The sequence below is a fragment of the Tamandua tetradactyla genome, chromosome 18 (assembly GCF_023851605.1).
Source record: "Tamandua tetradactyla isolate mTamTet1 chromosome 18, mTamTet1.pri, whole genome shotgun sequence".
Taxonomy (NCBI): domain Eukaryota; kingdom Metazoa; phylum Chordata; class Mammalia; order Pilosa; family Myrmecophagidae; genus Tamandua; species Tamandua tetradactyla.
The window spans coordinates 65354206-65379649 of NC_135344.1; the positions used below are offsets into that span (position 1 = coordinate 65354206).

The 25444-nt window shown below is 38.3% G+C and overlaps 1 long non-coding RNA gene across 3 annotated transcripts in view; it reads left to right on the plus strand.

The window, feature by feature from the left end:
- The first annotated feature begins 3240 nt into the window (after positions 1–3240).
- The window catches only part of LOC143662283 (uncharacterized), a 39630-nt gene continuing 17426 nt past the window's right edge, over positions 3241–25444 (plus strand). Inside the window, exons 1-4 of one of the 3 annotated variants that reach the window (XR_013165246.1) lie at positions 3241–3387; positions 9981–10081; positions 10733–10792; positions 20162–20302. This is a non-coding gene — a long non-coding RNA (uncharacterized LOC143662283). The remainder of the gene's footprint in view (positions 3388–9980; positions 10082–10732; positions 10793–20161; positions 20303–25444) is intronic. The other 2 variants (XR_013165247.1, XR_013165245.1) reach the window with 2 other exon arrangements.

Below are 25444 nucleotides of genomic sequence, written 5' to 3' on the forward strand. Positions count from 1 at the left end.
GACTATAGAAAAACAAAGGAGGATTAAGGAAAATCAGAGAGTACGTTATGGCAGTGGTCCAGGCATAAAAGTGTGATAGCATCTACTACACAGGTGGCAGTAGGAATGGAGAGAAATAAATATATTTGAGATACAGTTACAATTAGCATCAATCTTACTGAGAGATTGCATGGAAGAGACAGAGGTGAGGGAGAACTAAGAGTTAATGATGACATCTAGGTCTTATTTAGCCAACAAGGGTTGGAATTCATTAACAAAATATAGTATAAGGGGTTATTTGGGGAGGGTATATTATGGACTCAGGTTAGACAAAGTTTGAAAAGTCTATTGTCAGTAGGATATAAAGTTCTAGAACATATCAGAAGAGTCTGGGTTGGAAATATAGATTAATTGCCATAGAGATGGTAATTAAAAGTATGGAAATAGATTAAATTATCTAAGGGGAAGAGTGTAGAGTGAAAAACAAAAAGATACTGAGACAAAACCCAAAAGAACCCCAGAGGAGTGGGCAGGATCACCACGTGTCCACAATACTAATAAAAAAGTCAGAAGTGTTCTAATGACATATGATTCTAAGCATAAGACCTTAATATTTGACCTGCTATACTCTGAGCCCACCCTTTAAAGTCAATAATGATTCCATCACTGACAGGTCATTAGTCTCACTTAAATCCATTAAGCTAGCAAAGAATTATCAATCAGGATAGCAACTGGGTAAAAATTCTAAATGTAGCAACCTACCCACTTTCTGCGAAAATGTTTAATAGTAAAATACTTTAAGTGCAGGTGTCAAACTAAGAAAAATACAAAAGTTCAGAATACTACATTTCTGTTAGAGACCTCTTTTCTACAATAAATTTTAATAATATGAATTAAATATGTATGTATGTAGAACTATATATATTTGGTAATTTGCTTTCGAGCATTGATTGCTTTTTGTACACATTCCAAATTCTAAAATGCAAGTACTACTCATTAATTTTATTTAATAAGAATCATAAGTAAATTGAGTTTAATATATTTAATAATGTTGGAGAACTGATTTGTACATCTGAGAACTCAGCCATTGCAAAGAAGTTCCTCTTCACTTTTTTGAAGCAACTGGTAGAAATTTTCCCATTAAAAAAAAGTCTCTTCACAGTATTATAATCCCCAAAACTCTTTCCAAAGTTCACATGCTTATTAATTCTCCATTGAATCTCTATCCTTAGGTAATTTTTTTGTTTTTAATCATATTTTCTGCATGTGATTATTAATCTTGCGAAAGGCATTTATGCTGGTTTGAAAGGATGTATGTCCCCTAGAAAAGCCATGTTTTAATCAAAATCCCATTCCCTATTCAATACTGTATATTTGAAATTGTAATCAGATCATCTCCCTGGATGATGTGATTTAGTCAAGAGTGGTTGTTAAACTGGATTAAGTGATGACATGTCTCCACGCATTTGGGTGGGTCTTGATAAGTTTCTGGAGTCCTTTAAAAGATGAAACATTTTGGAGAATGAAAGATTCAGAGAGAACAGAGAAAGCTGCAGCACCACGAAGCAGAGTCCACTAGCCAGCGACCTTTGGAGATGAAGAAAGAAAATGCTTCCTGGGTAGTTTCATGAAACAGGAAACAGGAGAGAAAGCTAGCAGATGATGCTGTGTTCGCCACGTGCCCTTCCAGCTGAGAAAGAAGCCCTGACTGTGTTCACCATGTGCCTTCTCAAGTGAGAGGGAAACCCTGAACTTTCATTGGCTTTCCTGAATCAAGGTATCTTTCCTTGCATGCCTGTGATTGGATATTTCTATAGACATGCTTAATTGGGACATTTTCTCGGCCTTAGAACTGTAAACTAGCAACTTATTTAAATTCCCCTTTTTGGAAGCCATTCTGTTTCTGGTATATTGCATTCCAGTAGCTAGCAAACTAGAACAGCATTCAAGAAGTTGTGAGAAACATGTTTCATACATTTCTTGTCAACTTGTTTTGGCCCAGGAAGTTTGGTAAATCTATGAAATCTGTCAGAACTTTCAGGATTTATCTTAACCTAACTGTACTGTGGGTATTTTCACGTTTCCTCATTCCTAAAATATAGCTAGTTGACATGGTAAATTGGCTTTTCCATTTTCTCTATTAATTTTTCTTTCTTTCAAAGATGACTAGCTCAAAATCCTTCTGCCTTTCCACTTCCCTAACTGAAGATTGACAAGAAACAATGACTCGGCTGCCTTTTGCCAGAGGGCTCAATATAGAACAAATAAAAGTAGACATCACATTGTTTTTATAAGAATGTCTACAATAGAAGCTTTCCTTTTGCTTAAACACTCAACAAAAGGAAGAATGATTTTGACTTATCTCTCTAAACAAACAAAAAAAAATGAGCTGGCTTCATGCACTAAAAGACATTATATTTTCCAATATTCCTATTATCACATTTTATATTTGGTTAAGATAATAAAGACCATTTATAGAAGGTTGACCTATGTTTTACAGCCTATGTTTCATTTGTCTTTTAACATACTTGATAATTTATGCACCCTCTAAGGGGAAGGGAATTTGCAGAGATTCTAGATTAGAGAGAGGCCATATTGGGTTTATCTCATGTTAATTCACCCTTAAAACATTGGAGTTTTCCAAGGATCTGTCCTCCATCTGCTTTCTTTTTCCACTTTACACTCTCTCCCTAGGTGATGTCCCCCAGTTCTGTAAGTACAAATAAAATCTGTAGTCTTCAGGCCTGGACAAGACAGAATCTGAAAACCTTTCCATTTCAAACCTCTAGAAATACTTCATAAAACAGGCAAAATTATTTTAAATGTATGAACTAAGGTTCCAAAAAATAAAGAGTGCCAGAAATGAAGAGAAAATGGAACACCAGAGTGTAACAACAAGTCAATGAGGTAACTGCTTTGGAGTACAATCATCTGAAATCTCCCAAAAAGAAAAGCCTCAAATATGTGTGTGTGGGGGGGAATGACAGAATCCTAAGAAGAAATTGACCCATCCACAATCATGGTGGGAAAAATGAAGCCACCTCTGTATGCAGTAGATAGATCGAGCAGATAAAAATTTGAACATACAATTAACAAACTTGTTAACATGATTAACAGATTATATAAAATTACTGTGGCTGAAATGCATGTCCCATAAAAATATGTTGAAGCCCTAATCCACAGTCTCAGAATGTGACCTTACTTGGAATTAGGGGCATTAGGCAAGTTAACATGAGGTCATAATGGAGTGGGATGGGTCCCTTTTCCAACTGGTAGATGTCCTTATAAGAAGGGGAAAGGAGACACAGAGAGAGAGAACATGGCACTGACAGTGAGGCAGAGATTGAGTTATGGCACAATCCAAGGAATGCCAAGGATCGCTGACCACTGTCAGAAACCAGAAGAGAGGTATGGAGCAGTTACTTCCGTACAGGTTTCAGAGGGAGCATGCCTTGGCTTAACTCTTAAGACCCCCCTTCTGACATGATCCTCCATGTGAATGCCCCAAGCTTGTTTCTTCCTTAGTACCTTACTCTTTGCTGCTTCCTCTATTTAGAATGCTCAGATCTCTGCTCAAATGTCACTGTCTTAGGGAAGCATCCCTGACCACTCTCATAAATAGCCCCTCTACCCCATCACCCTCTGTCTCATTAACTTCTTTTATTTCCTCATAGCATCATTCCTCAAATTCATATTATTTCCTTGTCTGCTTACACTTCTCTCACTTGCCTTCTTGAGGGCAAGGAACCTGTCTATCTTAGTCACTGCTGAATCCCTTACACCCAGAACATTGCCAGGCACACAAGGGAAGTCAAGAAATATCTTTGAAAGAATCAATTATTCTAACACAGTCAAAGTGTGATCTGCAGACCACAAAGTATTTGTTACTGGTCTCCAATGGGATAAATACAGAAATTAAGTGTAAACATTTAGAAAGTTTTATAGTATTTTGACATATGCCTGGTCATTTTCCCAACATTTTATTTTTATTGTGTTTAACAAACATGTTGATCTGCAACAAATGAGGAATTTAAAAACTGGGCCATCACCACAAGTAGTTTGAAACATGAGGTCTATGGTAGAAAGTAGCTATTCTCCACCTGTTTTTTTCATTATTACATTTATTTAATTTTCAATAAAGTGAGTATGTAATACAAGCCTATATGGTAGGTCCTGGGCTAGGGACTGGAGATCATTGATGAACAAGAGATACACCATGCCTTCAAGAATCTCACAGTGATGAACAAGAGATACACTGTGTTGTCAAGAATCTCACTGTCTCCTAAGGAAAGCAAATAGATTAGAGTTACAAAACAGTGTGACAGATGTATACCAGGATCCTTTCTGGGAGTGGAGAGGGAAGGGGCCCTACCACTGCCTTGGGAGGATTAGGAAGACACCCCAGGATAGAAGAGAAGGTCCCCAAGTGAATGAGGAGCAGGGGCTTTCTGGGCAGAGGAGAAGCATATGAAGAGTCATGAGACTGCATTGCACCCAAAAGGTACACGTAGCAACTCGGGACGAGAATCCCTGCTATTTGACAGTTGGGTGGGAGGAAAGCCTGTGGTACTTTGTTTCAACATTCAAATATTTGCTGCCCCCATCTGCCCTTCTCTACAAGAGGATTATAATTCATCCCACATTAACCAAGTTAGTTTAGGCCTGTTATAGCTGGAATTGTGTTCCCCTAAGAAGATATGTTTAATAGCCAGTCACATGAATGTGTTCCTATTTGAAAACAGGATTTTGGAAGACAAGCCAAACTGGATCACAATCAAATAAACTAGAGTCCTTATAAGAAGAGGAATTTTGGACAGACAGAGAGATAAAACAGCATGTGACAGAGGCAGAGACTGAAGCACACAACAAGCCAAAGAATGCCATGCATTGCCAGCCAGACAATGCCAGGACCCTAAGACTTCAGAGGATACATGATTCCACCTATACCTTGACTCCAGATGTCTCCCCTCCAGAATTATGAGACAAATTTCTGTTGTTTTAAGCCACCTAGTTTGTGGTAATTTGTTACAGTAGCCCTAGGAAACTAGGATAGGCCCTCTGAAATATGAGTGGAAATGACATGATCCACTTCTGAGAAAATGCTTTGAAAGGCATCAAGGAGTTCCTCTAGCTTTCTGTCCATGGCCACAACCTTGCCAAACCTGCAGCCAACCCTCAGTGAACATGCAAGGTGGATGGAAAATGAGCCTTGGATATTGTGAGCTCTGGATTTACCACCACAAGATAGCTTAGACTAAGCTGACTGGTGGCAGCCCAGTGCATCACCCATCTTGGTAGATAGCAGGAGAACTGCCAGCAGGAAAGGTGGTATCCATATATAGTCACCAATTCCTAGCACCGGTTCCTGCTCCCCACATTGCAGCCTTTTTGACTTCCTCAACTGATGGCCCCATTTTGAGCAGATAATCAGGAGAGTATTGACCTCTAATATTTTCAGGGTACCTTGCTGTGCCATACGAAGTCAGAATGGGAGAGTGCCCTTGTTCTAGTTTGCTAGCTGCTGGAATGCAACGCACGGAGATGGATTGGCTTTTCCCAGAAGGGGATACATTTAGTTCAAAATGTATAGTTCTTCAGAGGAAAGGCAACTAACTTTCAATTGAGGTTCCTTCTTACACAGGAAGGCACAGGGCGATCTCTGCTGGCCTTCTTTCCAGGCCTCTGGGATCCAAGAACTTTCCCCGAGGTGATTCCTTTCTGCATCTCCAAAGGCTTGGGCTGAGCTGCAAGTGCTGAGATGATGCCCTAGGGGATTACGTTACTGGCTGGGGTGATTGACCCTGATTATAAGGAGAAATAGGACTGCAGCTACACAATGGAGGTAAAGAAGAGTTCTCCTGGATGTGCTGGATTGAAAGGAAGTGTGTCCCCTAGAAAACCCATGTTTTAATCAAAATCCCATTTCATAAAGGTAGAATAATCCCTATTCAATACTGTATGTTTGAAACTGTAATCAGATCATCTCCCTGGATGATGTGATTTAGTCAAGAGTGGTTGCTAAATTGGATTGGGTGACGACATGTCTCCACCCATTTGGGTGGGTCTTGATTGGTTTACTGGAGTCCTATAAAAGAGGAAGCATTTGGGAGAATAAGAGATTTGGAGAGAACAGAGAATGCTGCAGCACTATGAAGAAGAGTCCACTAGCCAGCGACCTTTGGAGATGAAGAAGGAAAATGCCTCCTGGGGAGCTTCATGAAACAGGAAGCCAGGAGAGGAAGCTAGCAGACGATGCCATGTTCGCCAAGTGCCCTTCCAGATGAGAGAGGAGCTCTGACTGTATTCACCATGTGCCTTTCCAGATGAGAGAGAAACTTTGACTATGTTCGGCATGTGCCCTTCCACTAGAAAGAAAAACCCTGAACTTCATCAGCCTTCCTGAACCAAGGTATCTTTCCCTGGATGCCTTAGATTGGGCATCTCTATAGACTTGTTTTCATTGGGACATTTTCCCAGCCTTAGAACTATAAACTAGCAACTTATTAAATTCCCCTTCTTTAAAAGCCATCCTGTCTCTGGTCTATTGCATTCTGGCAGCTAGCAAACTAGAACCCTGGAATATAGGAGATCCCCTAGGGCATCTTTTAGTACTACCATGCCCTGTGATTAAAATCAATGGAAAATTGCAACAACTCAATCCAGGTAGGGCTATCAGTGGCTCTGAAACTTCATGAATGAAGGTTTAGGTCACCCCACCTGGCCAAGAACCACAGCCAGCTGAAGTGCTTGCTGAGGATAAAGGGAACATGGGATGGGTAGTGGAAGAAGATAATGATAAATATGAACTACAATCATGTGATCAGTTACAGAAACAAGGATTGTAATGCTGTTTTGTTCATGTTATACTATTAAAGTTGTAAGATATCAAGTTTAAGAATGAATATTACCCAAGGACTTGCACCTTATTCTGGAAAGATTTAATGTGTTTCTGGTAAAGCAGGACAGTTGAGTATTGTTAAGTGAGAAAAAAAATGTCTTTTATTGTTTTCTATTTAGAAATTAAGTATGGTTTAAGGTAAAGAGTATAGCTGCCAAGTTGACAAGAGGTGGTGGGCTGGTTTGAAAGGAAGTATGCCCCCTAAGAAAAGCCATGTTTTAATATAAATCCCATTTCATAAAGGTAGAATAATCCCTATTCAGAACTGTATATTTGAAACTGTAATGAGATCATCTCCCTGGTTGATGTGATTTAGTCAAGAACAGTTGTTAAACTGGATTAGGGGATGACATGTCTCCACCCATTTGAGTGGGTCTTGATTGGTTTACTGGAGTCCTATAAAAGAAGAAACATTTTGGAGAAAGAGATTCAGAGACAGCAGAATGATGTAGCCATGAGATGCTGAGAGTTCACTGAGCCAGCGACCTTTGGAGACGAAGAAGGGAAATGCCTCCTGGGGAGCTTCATGAAACAGGAAGCCAGGAGAGAAAGCTAGCAGATGACGCTGTATTCACCATGTGCTCTCCAGCCGAGAGAGAAGCCCTGACTGTGTCTGCCATGTGCCTTCTCACTTGAGAGAGAGACCCTGAACTTCATCGGCCTTCTTGAACCAAGGTATCTTTCCTTGGATGCCTTTGATTGGACATTTCTATAGACTTGTTTTAATTGGAACATTTTCTCGGCCTTAGAACTATAAACTAGCAACTCATTAAATTCCCTTTTTAAAAAGCCATTCTTTTTCTGGTATATTGCATTCCAGCAGCTAGCAAACTAGAACAGGTGGATTGTCATGGTCAGGTTCATGTGTCAACTTGGCCAGGTGGTGGTATCTGTTTGTCTGGTTAGGCAAGTGCTGGCCTGTCTTTTGCTATGAGGACTTTTCATAGAATTAAATCATGATCATGTTGGCTACATCCACAGCTGATTTCATTTGTAATCAGGCAAGGGGAGTGTCTTCTTTAATGAGTGATGCCTAATCTAATCATTGGAAGCCTTTTAAGGAGGATTCTGAAGAGACAGGTTCTCTTCTTGTTTCGCTCTGTGAGCCTCTCCTGTGGAGTTCATCCAGACCCTCCATCGGAATCATCAGCTTCACATCCTGCCTTACAGATTTTGAACTCTACGTTCCATGGTTACGTAAGACATTTTTATAAATTTTATATTTTTTAATATTTCCTGTTGATTCTGTTTCTCTAGAGAACCCTAACTAATACAATCCTCCAGCAGCTGTAGCATTCTGAATGAATCTTAATGTACACCCTTCATTCATTTGGCACTATCATGGAATAATTCCAAAACTGAAAATGATAGGCAACCATATTAGTCAGGGTTCTCAGAGAAACAAAGCCATAAGCTAGATGGGAGATGGATAGATAGATAGATAGGTAGATAGTTTTGCCTCTCTGTATATCTAAATAGCTATTCTCTGTCATTTACTGAGTGCCTCCATAGGAGTGCAGAGGCAGCCATCTGAAAGGAAGGAGAGTAGGAAACCTGTCTTGTAGCTGTGTTTACATAGTAAGCATATTATTTCTTACTTAGACTTTATGATTATTTGGAGTGGTTGGGCTCATAGTGGGAGATTTAACCCTACCCCCAGCTACCCTGGAACTGCCATGTCTGTGTATTCAAATATTCAGAATCCCTATCATATGCCAGGCACTATCATAGTTTCTGGGACTACAACAGTGAACAGATATAATTCTTCCTCCAATGAGCTTGTGGGAGATGTAGAAAAATAAGCAAGTAATTATAAAAGAATGTGAGGAGTTCTACGACAGTGATAGACCAATAGAAGAAGTACATAAACCAGACTGGAGTTTGTGGTGAGAGTGACCAGGGGAGTTATATCCAAACTGAGAAGAGAAGAGTAAATAGAGATTAGTCCAGCAAAGAGGTGGGAATAAAAAAATGACATTGCAGTCCTCGGGGGGAGAAGCAAGAAGAGGACACGACAAGTTTGTAGTGATCAAGCAGCAGCAATTTGGATCCTCCCAATTCCACAACAAGGTGTGTCCTCTGTCAAAAAGTGAAGCTGTGTGCTGGGAAACACCTTGAATAGACACTAGAAGGGAACGAACCATTCCTCTGCCTGATAGGAAATCCAGTTCCTGTGTTTAACCCTGACAAGGTATCACAGCATTAGAGAAGAGAAGTTGCTAAGTTTTCTTAGTGTAGTGTCCTTAGTGTAGTGTCACAAAAAGACCAGGACCTAGGAGTCAGAATAGGGGCTGCCATTTACCACCTGTGTGACCAGTGGCGAGTTACTCAACTACTCTGATCTTCAGCTTCCTTAACAGCGAAATGCCACCTCCCAGGGTTATGCTAGAGATTAACTGAAATTGTGCACATGAAACATATGCTTTCCTCTTAGTAGGTACCCCATAATTATTCCTTCCCCATCACAACCACTTCCGTCTTCAATGCAAATGACCTCTGAAAGCAAATGCTGAGCTCCCCACCCATTAAATACACACACACACACACACACACACACACACACACACAACACACACAACACACATGCAGGCATATCCTCAGCTCATTTTCTATCCAAGGAGAGTTCCTAAATGATCCTCCCTAAAGCTCCTCCTACTGGGGCAAGAGATTCCCCATGTGAGAACCATGGCATTTGTTTCTGTCCCACTTCTCTCAGCTGAGAGTCTCTGGCAAGGAGAAGATACCAGTTTCAGGGCTGACAGTAGGTTGGAAGTGGTCCTGTCCACACTACAGCAGCCTCTCTGATCTCCACCAAGAGGGGAAAAAAATGTCAAATCTACATATTCCTACATTTTGTTTGAATGTGTTTGAAATGAAAGATATTTATAAGGTTCTCCCATCTAAAAATATCTAAATGAATTGACCATGCTTACAAATCTGAAAGAATATTTATACAATTGCATTGTGGCAAATCTGAGCTTCTTAAACACAGTAAAATCTATTGATCCCCAAGAAAGTCTTGCCAACCCCTTCCTGGTATAAATTATAAATACTCTGCTGCTTCAGAGTAGCTTTAGTTTAGCACAGTATTTCTTCTCCTTAGGAATGCAACAGATCGGAAGAGAGATGGAAATATCATTTGAGGCTGTATAAAACAAAAGAGATGCCGCTGAAGAAATAAAAGACGAAACCGAAAGAGAAAATGTAAGCCTCCTGGGAAAGAGCTAATACAACCCTGTGAATCTCACCAGAAAACCAAATAATAGGAAAGGAAGGTTAATAATGAATGAACAAATAGATTGGAATTGGATACTGTAAACCCTACAGAAACAAAAGCCCTCTTATCTGTTCTGACTTTGGCTCTGTTTCTCACTTATTGAAATCCCGGGCTGACTCTAGAAATCATGTCTTCAGAAATTCCACTCTGTGAGAAGTTAGCAGGCATAACTCAGTATGTAGGGAGTAGATTTTTAATAAAGTAAAAATTAAGAGTTTATCCAAAAGCACACTTCAGTTTATGATTTCTTGGGCTTTCCTGCAGCAGAATGGCAACCCAGAGGACAGAGCAAGGTGAAATACACGCTCAGCCAAGAAAGAATTGTCACCTGCTATTCTATTTGTACCTACTATGTGTGTAACAAATAAGTAAGCATATGTGGTGTTGCGGGGGCCCTAAATTCTTGTTAGTTAATTTACTCCGCCAATTCATCAACCACCTGTGTTAAGGAAACTTCACCCAGAAAGTCATTCTGCCTGGGATGGATAGGCTGCATCTGTTATAATAATTCCTTGGATTTAAGCCTATCAACATTCCTTCAAGGGATATAAGGCATTTATCATTATTCTTATTTTCAGATAAAGTAAGTTGAATCTTAGAGGCTAAGCAACTGGCATAAAGTCACATCCCTTAATCTGGTAAGTGATAGAATCAGAACTCCAACCCTGAATTTGTGGCCCCAAACTTGTGAATCTTGACCCTACATATAGCAATCTCTCCAATGCCAAACATTTTTCTCTCATCTAAACCTGATTAAGTAGCAATTCGATGAAACTTGAATAAAAATTTGTACTAAAAAAAGCCTCCATTTATTAAAACCCACAGTTCAGGCTAAGTTACTATTAATAGCACATTGTTATAAAACTTTTCAGCCTATATTACTCTGCCAGTTTGGAACTATTATGTACCCCAGAAAAGCCATGTTTTAATACTGATCTAATCTTGGGGCCAGACCTATTGTTTAGAGTGGGAAACTTTGACTGGATTGTTTCCATGGAGATGTGACACACTCAATTGTGCTATGGCCTTTTGATTAGATGGAGATGTGACTCCACCCATTCCAGGTGGGTCTTTATTAGTTTACTAGAGTCCTTTACAAGGGGAAACATTTGGAGAAACCTCAGATGCAGATGCTTGGAGAACAGTTGCTTCAGAGCTGACAGAGACACAGATGTTTGGAGATACTTTGGAGATGTTTGGAGTGCCAACAGAGAGAGCAGATGCCTAGACACAGGCAGAGCCCAGAAGATGTCACCATATGCCTTCCCATGAGATGCTAAATAAGCCAGAACCTGAAGAGGGCCACGAGAAGCCAAGAGATGAAAGCCAGCCCTGGAGAAACCAAGTGAGGAACCCCCACAAGAAATAGAGGCTGAAAGCAACAGAGCCTAGGAGCAAGGGACCAGCAGATGCCAGCCAGGTGCTTCCCAGCTGACAGAGGTGCTCTGGACACCTTTCTTGAGTGAAGGTAACCTCTTGTTTGTGCCTTAATTCGGACATTTTTCTGGCCTTACCACTGTAAACTTGCAACTTAATAGATTTCCTTCTTAAAACTCGTTCTAATTCTGGTACATTGTACTATGGCAGCTTTAACAAACTAAAACACTACTTTTCAATACAGTATGTTTTATAATATATTAACATCCCAATTTTATGAATTGGAAGACCAAGAATCAGAGCAATAAAATGACTCCAAGTTACAAGCTAGTGTGTGGCAGATTCAAGACTGAAAAACAGGCTTTCTAACTCCCAGGTTTGTGCGGTCCATCCCATTCTTTCTTTTCAGAGATCCCTTGCTAGATTGCTTCAGCGTAGCATTTAGGAATGGCTCCTCCATTGGCAATGACTTCTCATGATGCTCAAGTAATATTCTAAGGAAACATCTATCAGTACCTGAGCACTCCCCAGAATCAGCATGAAGTATGTAAGAAGCCTCGAACTGGACCAGAATCTTGACTCAGAATCAGGATACCCTGTAAGAACTGAAATGTAGATTCCTTTTTGCAACTCTCTTGCCTGCCCTGAATTTGTGCCCCATTTTCTGTTCTGTTTGATGACACAGGTAGTGTCTTTCATCGCTGCCCTGTCTATATTCTAACCTGCTGTCTTCCGGAACCCTTAAACTTGCCTTCTCCACAATAAGTGCCTTTCTGCTCTGATATCTAGCTTGATGCTTACCTCTAACTTGCTGCTCAACTTTAAGCTCTCACTTTAAATTCTGATTCTCTGAGTCTCACAGCTCTGCCACCACTCACAATGCAGGAGAGACACTGGCACCCAGCTCCTTGCTTCATTGGTATGTGCATGAGAAAATTTAATATAAAACATGTTGTGTTTTCAGAAATATAATTTCTCTGTGAAGTAAGCTATAGCTGCTTGTATAGTAAGTAGAAATGAAGCATAGATTTTCATTTAACACATATCATGTCACTTTAAAATCTTTAATCTGTCTAGGACTTAACTATTTTCATTTTCTCCAAAGTGGTATTTGAAAAAAATTTTCAATGGGCAAAAAAAAAGAGATTTTAAAATATATATATAAATCAAAAATATATAATTGTTTTTTTAAAAAAACTTTTTTTCCAAATAAAATCTGGTTTGATAAAATTACAATAAAATTTGTATGTTACTGGTGCCAGGCTAAGAATTTTCTAAGCACTTTTAATATATTGACATGATTCATCTTCACAAACCTATAAAAAAAAATGTTACCCTGACATCATCATTATACAGATAAGGATACTGGGGTGAGTTTGAGTAACTTACCTAAGGTCATAAAGCTATAAAGTTGGTGAAACAGGATTTAAATCTACATAGTCTAGTAGTAGATTTAAATCTATGCATCTAATCCAAGTTTTTAACCACTTTGATACACTACCACTTCCTTTAGGAAAGTATTTTGACAAACTAAATCAAGAGGAATGAAAATACCATGCATTTTGATCTGGCAATCTCACTTTTAGGAAATTATACTAACACAAGAATATAAAATGATAATACCTCTATTTGTGAAGTTGTTTACCTCAGCAATACAGATAATAGTGAAAAATATGACCAAATCTAGACATTCAGTGATAGAACAATAAATTATGATATTCTCTTTTAAGGGGTGATATTAAACAGTCTTTAAAAATTATGTTTAGGGAAGCAGAGTACAACATAAAAACATTTATAGAAATATTATAGAATTCTATTTTTACAATATATGAATAAAAAATCATGTTCATAAAAATTTTATAGTGACAGATTAAAGATTTTAAAGTGACATGATATGTGTTAAATGAAAATCTATGCTTCATTTCTACTTACTATACAAGCAGCTATAGCTTACTTCACAGAGAAATTATATTTCTGAAAACACAACACGTTTTATATTAAATTTTCTCATGCACATACCAATGAAACAAGAGAGAGAAAGTGATTTTAATATAAAACAGAAGACAGATTATCTAAGAAAATCTTGAGACAAAATTTTTTTTAAATCCTTTTAAGAATATGGTCTTCTTGATTGGAACATAATTGTCACCTCATTGAATAGCATTTTGACACTATGTATCAAAAGTTAATAAAATACTCAAATTCTTAGACTGGGTAAACCCAAAATCTAGAAATTTATCTTTAAAAAATGTTAGCAAATAATGAGTAGACAGTGCTAAGAGATGGAAATGACATGAAGATACCATTGGAACATGTAGCAGAGGGAAGTAGCCTTGACTAGAATTCTGGTCCTGCTGGGACTGGGAAGATTGCCTTGAAAGCCAAGTAAAGATGTCATGGGAGGAAGTTCAGACCAATGAACCATATATGGATGGTCCAGAGGTGGAGGAAAGCATGGCAAGTTTAAGGGCTGGAAGGCATCCAGTTTGGTTAGAGCAAGAGGGGACTCGAATAACATCCATAGACTGGGACAGTGAACCGAGGCAGATCCTGGGGCATCTTAAGAGTCATTTAAGTAAGTTTGGTCTTGATCCTAAGTGTGGTGGTGATACACCAAAGACATACAAGATAGATTTCTATTTTTAAAAGATTGTCCTCATAGCAATGAAAGTAAGGGGAAGTAGGAGAAAAGAGCCCAAGGAGGACAAGAGTGGAAACACAGTCTACATAGAAGACCACAGTAACAGCCCAAGAGAGGATGACGATGTGGGAAAGAGTAGTGGTATTAAGGACAGATCCAAAAGATAGCAAAATAAGATAAACTCTATAAGGTCAAGGCAGTGCGTCCCATTCATAATGTTCTCCCCAAACCTAGGATGATGCCTGGCTATTCATACTTGATGAGTCTTCATGAATGAGGGCAAAACAAAGGAAAAGTCTGATCCCATTGTGTAATTTTAGAGTTTCCTTGGATACCTGGTGGGATTGTGTTCACAGGCCTTGGAACGGAAGGAAGAGCAGAGATGTGAGTGGGGTCTGAGGAAATATCTAGCAGAGGAAAATTCTGAGTAGGAGGAGAAACCAAGTGACATTGACAGAGAGATATCTAAATATTTCATTTGTAGTGTTTACTGTGATAGTTTTGATGGTGGTGTTGGGTGGAGGGGAAAGAAAGAAGTGGATTAAGAAAGGGGATGTGGACAGCAGCCTTGAGAGATGAGAGCCTCAGAAACCATGGCAGAAATGGTCTTCTTCATGGCTTGATTTAGGAGAGCTATAGAATCCAACTCCACCCATACCCATTTCTCCCCCTTTCTTCCTTCCTGCAATTCCCTATGATATTGATAAACTCTGAGATATGTGAGAGGCTCTGGACCCTGCATAAGGAATAGCATGGGGAGTTGAAGATATTCCATTACACTGTATTATACTAAGACAGGAAATATTGACAAAGGAAGAATTAGGGTGAAAATGGTGCCAACTTCAATTTGGGGCTGTTGAGGTCCATTACGCATCCAAAGCACTTATGCAAAGACTTATGCACGCTGTGAAATTTTTTAAAACAAAAAATGCCTAACAATAGCAAAATGGGATTATTTAAGCATATCACAATATAAAAACTTGATGGGATATTATGGAGCCAGAAAAAGTATATTTACAAAGAAATTTCAATAGCATGAGATGGTTTTATAATATGATGATAAATGGAAGGAGACAGTTAAAAAATGTTCATATCATTTGATCTAAATTGAGGTTACAAATAGGATACAACAAGACCAAATACAGCCTGGTCAGCTACTTGGTTTGACCATGAGTTAGCCAGGTGCAGATGTGAGCTCCTTGCATGGCATAAGACTTGACAAATGTGCTACAGCCCTCACTATACCCTATTCATTGCAAAATCTGCCACATTGAATTACAATTTCTAAAGAGTTTGTTTTAAAATGTCTAATTCCAGTCTAGAAATGGCAATTAGAGGGACAATTGTGATATCACAGGGACTTGCAGATAGCTTTCATTTTCTTTGTACTGTTATTTATGTAAGGTTTGATTTGTATACCAAGTATATATTATTACTTTTATGATCAGAAAAAAACAACAGATATTTTTAAAGGAAAACTAATGGAAGGAAATGTGCAAAATGCTAAATGGTAAAAGGTAGGGAGCATTTATATTCTTCTTTATGATTTTATAGTTTCTCAATAATGGGCACATATCACTTTTGTCATCAGATAAAAATAAACTAAACAACATGAAGCAATTATTTTTAAATCATGCTTAAAAGAAATAATTTGCTAATAGAATAATGCCAAAATTTAGTCACAAAATGTGGACAAAAGCTTAGGATATATATGTGCTAGCATTACAAGCCTTCATCTAATGGAAAAACAACAGTTAAATATACCAGTTCCATATTTCTTCTCTGTTTATCTAGGTCCTAGCCATACTTACAGATTCAATTCAAGTTTCTCCTCTTCAAGGAGACTTCTTAGAGGAAAACCTCATTATGTATCCTTACTATCTCACATATTCCGCAATTTGTCATAGTTATTATATTATTGTAACTTTTGCATTGAAAAACTTTTTACTTCAAGGTGTCAGGCAACTTTTAGAAAATTTACATCTAGTACCTCTAATTAGATGGATGGTTCTGGGAGGACAATAAACCTGTTCTATTCACCTTTCACAGCCACAGTTTCCAACACAATGGAGCCCCAAAGTAGGCATTCAATGTATTAGTGTAATCTTATTTGTTAGCTGAAAATCCTATCAATTACTGTTAAACTATTGGTTTAATGCAATACATATTTTTGCTTGGTAGGATTTTCCAGTCATTGAGGTAATTTTTATGGGTTAAAGGAGCAAAGAGACAAAGATACATTTTAAACTGCAACAGTCACACTCAAAAATGATTTAAGATGGCAAATTACATGTCATATATACACGTTTCTGTTTACCAAGCTGCTATAACAAGTTTCATACAATGGATGGGCTTAAACAACAGGAATACATTGGCTCCAGTTTTGAATCAAGGCATCAGCAAGGCAATGCTTTCTTTTGAAACATTCTGGTGCTGACTGCCAGAGATCCTTGGGTTTCTTTAGCTTTCGTCTCTGCCTCATGTCACATGGCAATGTCTTCTCCTTTCTCTTCCGGTTCCATTGACTTTAGGCTTCTAGCTCCATCCCATGGCTTTCTCTCTCTCTCTCTGCCCAAATCTCTTCTGCTTATAAAGGACTCCAAAATGGAGTAAGAACTTCCCTCAGTTAAGCCACACCTTAACTAAAATCCATTTCAAGAAATTCTGTAAACAATGAGCTCACACCCACAGGAATGCAGGTTAAGATCAAGAATTTGTCTAAATAGGGGTGCATAATTCAATATACCACAATATGTTACTACAATTTAAAAAAATGGATAAATATGTTTCTGAAACAAAGGAATTTATGGAGGATTTTAATGTGTGTAAAGATAGTCTTTGATTTATGTGTATGGAACCCTTTCCTTGGCTTATGAATTTTATGGAAAAGAATTGTTTTGTATTGATTTACAACATGATTTTTATATGATGATGCAGTTATCTGGCAAGCTTCTTCTCTGAACATGGAGACTTTATTGTTTCATGAAATTTTAAATATCTGCCTCACAATTCACCAAGTAAATTTTTCAGAGTCAGCTAGGATTCAATTTTAGACATTTATTGCGTTTGCTTTGAGAAATAGTTACATAGATAGCTAAAACAACCAGAAAACCTGTTTGTATTCCAATGACTCTTGGCTCATAATTTTTATTAAGGCAAAGTCTTTATCGCTTTTCAAATATATTTACAAACTAGTAAACCATTATCACCCTGCCTCAAATTATGGCATTCAGCTGGTTTTCTATTCAATTGACCCCTTCTTTTCCATGTCTAGAAAGCTGAGGAAAAGCCAACCTCAGATGCTGGACAAAGACAGCAATAGGAAGTTAACTTGTTTAATGCTTATATTAGAAAACAATGAATTAATTGACAACTAAATATAGAAAATAGAGTTAAGTGTTTTAAATGGTGATTAAGAAATATAAAGTCCTATAAGAGCACCATAACCCAAAGAGCTGTTTCTGTCTATTGTGTCCTCTCAGATAAATACAGACGTCATGATTTGTCATAAATTTTCATTCAACATGGTCTTACATAATAAATATAATTAATTGCAGTATCCCTAAGACCTACATCCTTCTTTCAGTTTTGGAGCTAGATAACCTGTGTTTGAAGACCCTAACTTTTATTTGGTGGTTGGGTGACCTTAAAAGTTCCAAATAGTATATGGCAAATGACATATAATAGTATATGTATTCATTTAGTCAAACTAATTACTGAGCATCAACCATTTGTTAGGTATTGTGCAAGACCCTGGTAACGAAGTGTAACAAAAACAGATGACAGCTGTCCCTGACAACAGGGACATACTCGTACCTTCTCATTCCTCCATATTTCTAGACCATTCCTTCAGTATTTTTTTTCATCTGCATCAGAACTCATAGAAAATAAGAGAAAAGTTAAAACACAAATAGGTCCTTTTGGGATTTCGACTCAAGAGGAACATAGGGATCTATCCAGAGCAGTGAGTGGATACTAGCCAGCTTGGTGGCTTGGGAATCAGTGGTGCTAGTGACTTAGTACTGGACAGGGAAGAAAGGAAGTCCCCAGCCAGGACACATAGACACTGGGCAAACACCAGCAGCTTGACTGGCAACAGAGGCTTAATGAGCGCCAAAACTCCCAGCTCAGTGGTGGTGGCTCTTTCAGTTAGTCAGGCACAGGGGAAAGATAATGCAAACATGGATATTTTCCTAAGCAATGTATTTGTCTCTAAATTGAGACTCTCTAGGAAAAAAATGACAATTCAAAGGAGCAATGTCAATGATATCGTAAGAAGACATGGAGAGGATGAGAGGCTGAAGGAAGTATTTTGGTACCATGGAGAGAGGCTTCGGGTTCCCTCACAGCAGGGATAGGGATATTCTGAGTAGTCCAGGTTGGCCAGGTGCTTTCCATCTGGCTGGAGTTGGAGGTTGGGGGGAGGGCAAAAGCAGTGAGCAGACCAGTGGATGATGGCTGTCAAGAAGAAAAGCAAAAGCTATGTTGCTAATTTTAAATTCTCACAAGAAACATCTAGAATGGGTAAAGGGAATTTGCAAAGGAAGACCTGTTGGGGAAGCAAAAGCCTATGTCCATTCTATTTTGAGCAACTCTGCTATACATTTAACTTTATAAAATATCTTTGGCCTCAAGAAATGCTCATCTTAAAAAGAAGAAAAAATGTCTTTAAAAAAAGTCAAAACCCAAATATTCAAATAACTTTTTGTTTTGGTTTGTTAATGCTGCTGGAATTGCAATACACAAGAAATGGAAAGGCTTTTAAAAAGAGAATTTATCAAGTTGCAAGTTTACAGTTCTAAGGCCATAAAAACATTCAAACTAAGGCATCCAGAGAAGTGTACCTTGACTCAAGAAAGGCCGATCTGGGAAGACACGTGGCTTGTGTCTGCTGGTCCTTTGGCTCCTGGTTTCAAATAGCTTCCCTGGGGGTGTTTCCTTTCTGCATCTCGAAAGATTTCTCTCTGTGTGGGCTCTGAAACTTTTTCTAAAACAGTTCCCTCTCAAAGGACTCCAGTAAGCAGCTCCACCTTGAATGGGTGGAGGCACATCTCCATGGAAACAACTTAATAAAAGAGATCCAACCTAAAAACACTGAATCAGGATTAAAGAACACAGTTTTTCAGTAGTACACAATAGTTTCAAACCAACACACTCAGTAAGCAAAAGGCCAGGGTAATAAAGAGTCTAAGGCAGCAGTGTAAGCTCTTCTAGCAAATGTCGTTTTCAGTTTTTAATTGTCCCACAATGGTCAGCATTAGGTCAAACAGAATAGACTGTGACTGACACTGACCCTTTTTTCCTTTATGTGAGAATACATATTTCTGATATCAGGTTTTTGCTTATGATGACATTAGGAGAGAGGAAAAGACTTATGTAAAGGGACTAGAGGGAAGGGAGAAAGGAAAGAGAGATGAAAAGCCAGAATAGTAGAAGGAAGGCAAGTTTCCCTATTATAACCTACAAACAGTGGTCATTGAAAGGGTTAAAAATAATCCCAGAATTCTACCTCCAGTCCCTAGGGACAGAGAAGAACATACCAGTTACTTCTGCATGGCGGGGAAAGCATGTTTGAGATCAGACAAGATTTTTGTTACTGGTTTGTCCTAGGTCTGTAAGTCCACCACCTGTACCACCACAGAGAAACAAGGCTTGGGTAAAAGGCACCAGAGTAGGCATTTTTCCAGAGAGTCTCTGAAGAGAGGAGATCCAGGGTAGGGTAGGGAGGAAGTTGACCAGAAGCACGGCCCTGGAGTAATAAAAAAAGAGAATTCTGACAGGATGGGGCAGAGGCTTAGCAATCCCACCGATCCTCTAGTGAAGGAGGATTGTAGTTAATACCAAGTACACCTCATGTCGTCATTGTGGTTCATTGTGTATACCTATGCATGTCTTTTTAATACCTGTTTGATTAACATTAATAGTTCACATCAGAGTATGAATTAATTCATTCTCATTTAATCTTTTTCACTGCCATTATAAAACCTAGATGTAAAGAACCCTTTCAGATACCTGCAAGATACTTTAACCAGCACAACTGCAGTGATAATTTTTCTACTCAGAACCACCCAAGTGTCCCACTGATTAACATGACAAATATAAACAAGTTCTTGCAAGAACTACTTCACAGGTATGATTTGCGTGCAAAGAGTGTTTAAGTCCAGGGTATGGGAAAAACTGCTATTGCATGCTATGGGTTACAGCAACAGCAGGGGTAAATAATGGGGGGAGGGACAAGAGTTAAGAGGAGGTTTAGATTTCCTATTTGGTAAGGTGTGTTGATTGGTTTTCTTTCTCTTGGGAACAGTGAAATTACCTATAATTGAGTGTTGATGGACTGTGGATTTTGGACAGTGTATGTGATGCCTAATGAATGCAGGTGGCTGAAGGATGCACTGACTGAGCAGTAGATTAGCAAATGATGGTGGATACATATGATCGAATATTGTACTGTTACAAAAAGGAACAAAATCATGAGGCATGCAACGACATGAATAAAACTGTGGGACATTTGGTGAGGCAAAATAAGCCAGAAACAAAAGAACAATTATTGTATGGTCTCTTTAGAAAATGCTTATAAGAAAACAAAGGCCAAGATTGTAAGCTCTTATAGCAGACACATTCAGTCCAGAGTGGTAATTGTTTTTCCCGGATTTTGAGAGGCGGTTTTGTATACCTGTAACCTGGTATTAAGAGATAAGAACAAAGCTGATCAGGTTGGGATAAAGGTAATTCAGAACATACAGGTAAGGAAGATATTGTCTATATTTTAGAACTGCACCTACTCTTTAAGACCAAAGAAAGAAACATTTATTTTGTCCAGAACCTAAATTTTCTGTAGCACATAATCTAATCAACCTGTCTGGATAGCTCATTTGAACAATTTGAAACACAGGAAGCCCAGAAAAGGAATGAGGGTCTTTAATCTTGTATAGCTTAATACAATGCCTGGATACATCCTAGAATCTATTAAGCAGATAATTGAAAAGTATTGGTCAGGTCCCTTGAGTGATGGGAAAAAAAATATGGAACTATTAAACTTTACCACCAGGAAATCCCCTGATACTGTGTCAAACATTAGGGACACCCAAATCAACAGGCCAAGCCCTTGATCTTGAGGCTTATTCTTGTGAAACTTATGTAGGCAGAGAAGCTTAGCCTACCTATAGGTATGCCTAAGAGTTACTTCTGGAGGGTCTCTTTTGTTGCTCAGATGTGGCGTCCCTCTCTCTAAGCCCAACTCTGTAAGTGAAATCACTGCCTTACTCTCTACATGGGACATGACATCCTGGGTGAAAGTCACCCATTGGCATAGGGGATGAGTCTGGCCCTGGCACTGTAGGATCAACAATTCCATCCTGACCAAAAGGGGGAAAGAAGTGTTACTAATAAAGTACCAGTGGTTGAGAGAGTTCAGAGTTGAGAGGCTACTCTGGAGGTTATTTTTACACAAGCTTCAGTTAGACCTTGCTACCTATCATAACCTGCTAAACCCCAACCAGAACCATTCCAGCCAATCTGAAAGAACACCTAGGGCAATATATAAGATTCTACAATGGCTCCATGCACTAGGGTAACTTTCCAAAACCTACAGCCTCCAGATAGGACCCTGAACCGGATAAGTTTTGAAACCTAGAGGGTCCAGCCTCTCCAGAACATCAGCTAGCTCCATTTCCCTACCCCATATTATTGACAACCCCTTCCAACATGAAAAAGTTAGAATGGCCAAAGCCCAAAAACACCTAAAGAGTGGGATAGAAAGATGAAAGGTGATGGTAGAGTTGTACAGTGAAGATAGGATTTAACAAAAAATGTGAATGCTGAATCTCTTTTAGTCTCCAGTATCTTAAAGCAGCTAGAAGTAAAAGCCTAAAATTGTGGAATTGTAACCCACACCAAACTCTGAAATTGGTTCTACAACTAATCATGCTGTGCCTTGAAATTTATTGCTTTTTTGTGTATGTGTTATTTTTCACAAAAAAGAAAAAAGTCAATTGTGATGATAAAAAAACATTTATTCCAACTAGCCTCCTACATTCTGGCACAGCTAGAAGGAAAAATCTGAAATGAGAGGTTGGTAGCCCATGACAAACTCTAGGATCTGTCCTGTAACTACTTGTTGAAGAGTGCTTTGAAAATTATTGCTTTTTTCTTTCTTTGCTTTTTATATATGTTATATCATACAATTTTTAAAGTTTTAAAATGCTTAAGGAGATCGAGGAAATTACACAGAAAGAACTAAAGGACATCAGGAAAGCTATAAGTGAACAATATGTGTCTAAGTAAAGAGACAGACATTTTAAAAAGAGCCAAACAACTAGTTGCATCAAAAGACCACAATAAATTAAATGAAAAATACCCAGAAGCTTTTCAAGAGCAGAATGGAGCTGGCAAAAGACAAAATCTACATTATATGTCCAAAAACCTAGATTTATTATTACTTTTTATGCATTTGCATTTTAGCATATAAAGGAAGAAGTAGAGTTACATACCAAATAATACAATACAACAGTCCTGGTATTTGTAATTGCCTACATGGTAAACTTTACTGCACATCCTTATTTCTTTATGCTGTTTTGAACCACTGTCTAGTGTTCTTTCCTTTCAGTTTGAAGAGCTCCCTTTTGCATTGTTTGTAGGGGAGGTCTGATGGTGATTAACTCGCTCAGCTTTTGTTTATCTGAGAATGTTTCAATCTCTCCTTCGTTTTTGAAAAAGAATCTCACAAGATATAAAATTCTTAGTTGGAAGTTATTTTCCCTCAGCACTTTAAGTATTTCAATCCACTGCCTTTTTAGCTCTATGGTTTCTGGTGAGCATTGACCCTCAATCTTAGTGCAATTCCTTTATATGTTACATACAGCTTTTTTCTCTTGCAGCTTTCAGAACTCTCACCTTTCCTTTTGCATTTGATAGTACAATCAGTATAAGACAGGAGGTATTTTTCTTCATGTTTATCTTGTTTGGTGTTCTCTGAGCTTCTTAAATGTGCATGTTCATGTCTTTTGCTAAGTTGGAGAAGTTTTCTATCATTTCTTTAACTAATCCTTTTGCCTCTTTCCTTCTTTCTTTTAGAGTAGGAATTTTGCAGTTTTGAAGACAGAATCAGTGAACTTGAAGATAAGACACTTGAAATGAGTCAGGCTGAGGAGCAGAAAGAAAAAAGAAATAGTAAAAGTAAAAAATAAAGATCCCTACAAATTGGGAAGAGGATCAAAAGAGAAAGAGGAGTTATAACAGAGAAAATAGGATTTAGCAATATATATATAAATAGGACTTCATCAAAATTAAAAAAATAATAATTTTGTTCCTCAAAGGACATTATCATAAAGTTAAATGAGAGCCTGCACAATAGGAGATAACATTTGGAAACTACATATCCAATAAAAGATTAATATCCAGTATAGCTGAAGAAATCCTTCAACTTAACAAAAAAAAGAAACCCGGTCTAAAAGGGGGCAAAACATGCCCTCAATCCGGAGGCTTACTCTTGTGAAGCTTATGTAGGTAGCAGCTTAGGCTACCTATAGTCATGCCTAAGAGTTACTTCTGGAGGACCTCATTTGTTGCCCAGATGTGGCTTCACTCTCTCTAAGCTCAACTCTGCAAGTGGAACCATTGTCCTGCCCGCTATGTGGGACATGACATTCAGGGGTGAAGGTCTCACTGGAGATGTGGGAGATGACTCCCAGGGATGAATATGTTCATGGCACTGAGGGACTGACAGTTCTGTCCTGACCAAAAGGGGGGAAAGATGTATAACTAATAAGCATCAATGGCACAAAGAGTTCAAGTGGAGTCAAGGGGCTACTCTGGAGGTTGCTCTTATGTAAGCTTCAGTTAGTCTTTGCTACTTGTCATAACCTGCCAACCCCCAACCAGGACCATTCCAGCCAATCCTAAAGAACAACTAGGGCAATATAGATGATTCCACAGGTGTTCCATGCACTAGAATGCTTCCCAGAAGCCTACAACCTCCAGGTGAGTCCCTGGTCCAAAGAAGTCCTGAAACCTACGGGGCCCAGCCTCTCCAGAACATCAGATAGTTCCATCTCCCTACCCCAAATTAGTGACAGACCCTTCCAATATGAAAAATTTAGAATGGCCATAGCCCAAATACCTCTAAAGAGAGGAAGGGTGGGATCAAAGGTGATGGTGGAGTTGTACAGCAAAGATAGGATTTAACAAAAAATGTGAATGCTGAATCATTAATCTCTTTTAGTCTCCAGTATCTTAAAGCAGCTAGAAGTAAAAAAAAATTGTGGAATTGTAACCCACACCAAACTCTGAAATTGGTTCTTCAACTAATTGTGGTGCTGTGCTTTGAAATTTATTGCTTTTTTGTATATATGTTATTTTTCACAAAAAAATAAAGAAAATAAGTTCATCGTTATGAAAAAATATATATATTTATTCCTTCTAGCCTCCTATATCCTGGAGCAGCTAGAAGGAAAAAAAATCTGAGAGGATCATGTGGTAGCCCATGACAAACTCTGGGATCTGTCCTGTAACTACTTGTTGAAGAGTGCTTTGAAAACTATTGCTTTTTTATTTCTTTGCTTTGTATATATGTTATACTATACGATAAAAAAAGTTAAAAAAAAATTACCTAAAGGACATGAAAAGAAAAAACGGGTGAGGGGACAAAAGACTTGAATAGACGTCTCACCAAAGAAGATATACAGATGGCTAGAAAGTACATGAAAAGATGCTCAATATCATGAGCCATTAGGGAAATGAAAATCAAAACCATGAGATACCATTTCACACCCATTAGAATGGCTGCTATTAAAAAATGAAAAATAACAAGTGTTGGAGAGCATGTGGAGAAACAGGAATACTCATTCATTGCTGGTGGCAGTGTAAAATAGAATAGCTGCTGTGGAAGATATTTTTGTGGTTTCTCAGGAAGTTAAGTACAGAGAAACCATATGACCTGACAATCCCACTACTAGCATATACCCAAATTAAGTTCAGAACCACCATATGACCTCAAAATCCCACTACTACCAAAAGATTTTAAAGCATTGACTCAAGCAAATATTTGCACCCTGACATTCATAGCAGCATTATTCACAATTACCAACAGATGGAAGCAACCCAAGTGTCCATCAACCGATTAGTAAATTAATAAAATGTGGTATATACATACAATAAAATATTAGCTATAAAAAGGAATGAAGTCCTGATACATGCAAAAAAACATGGGTGAACCTTGAATACATCATGTTGATTTAAATAAGCCAAATACGGAAAGGGCAAAATTGTATGA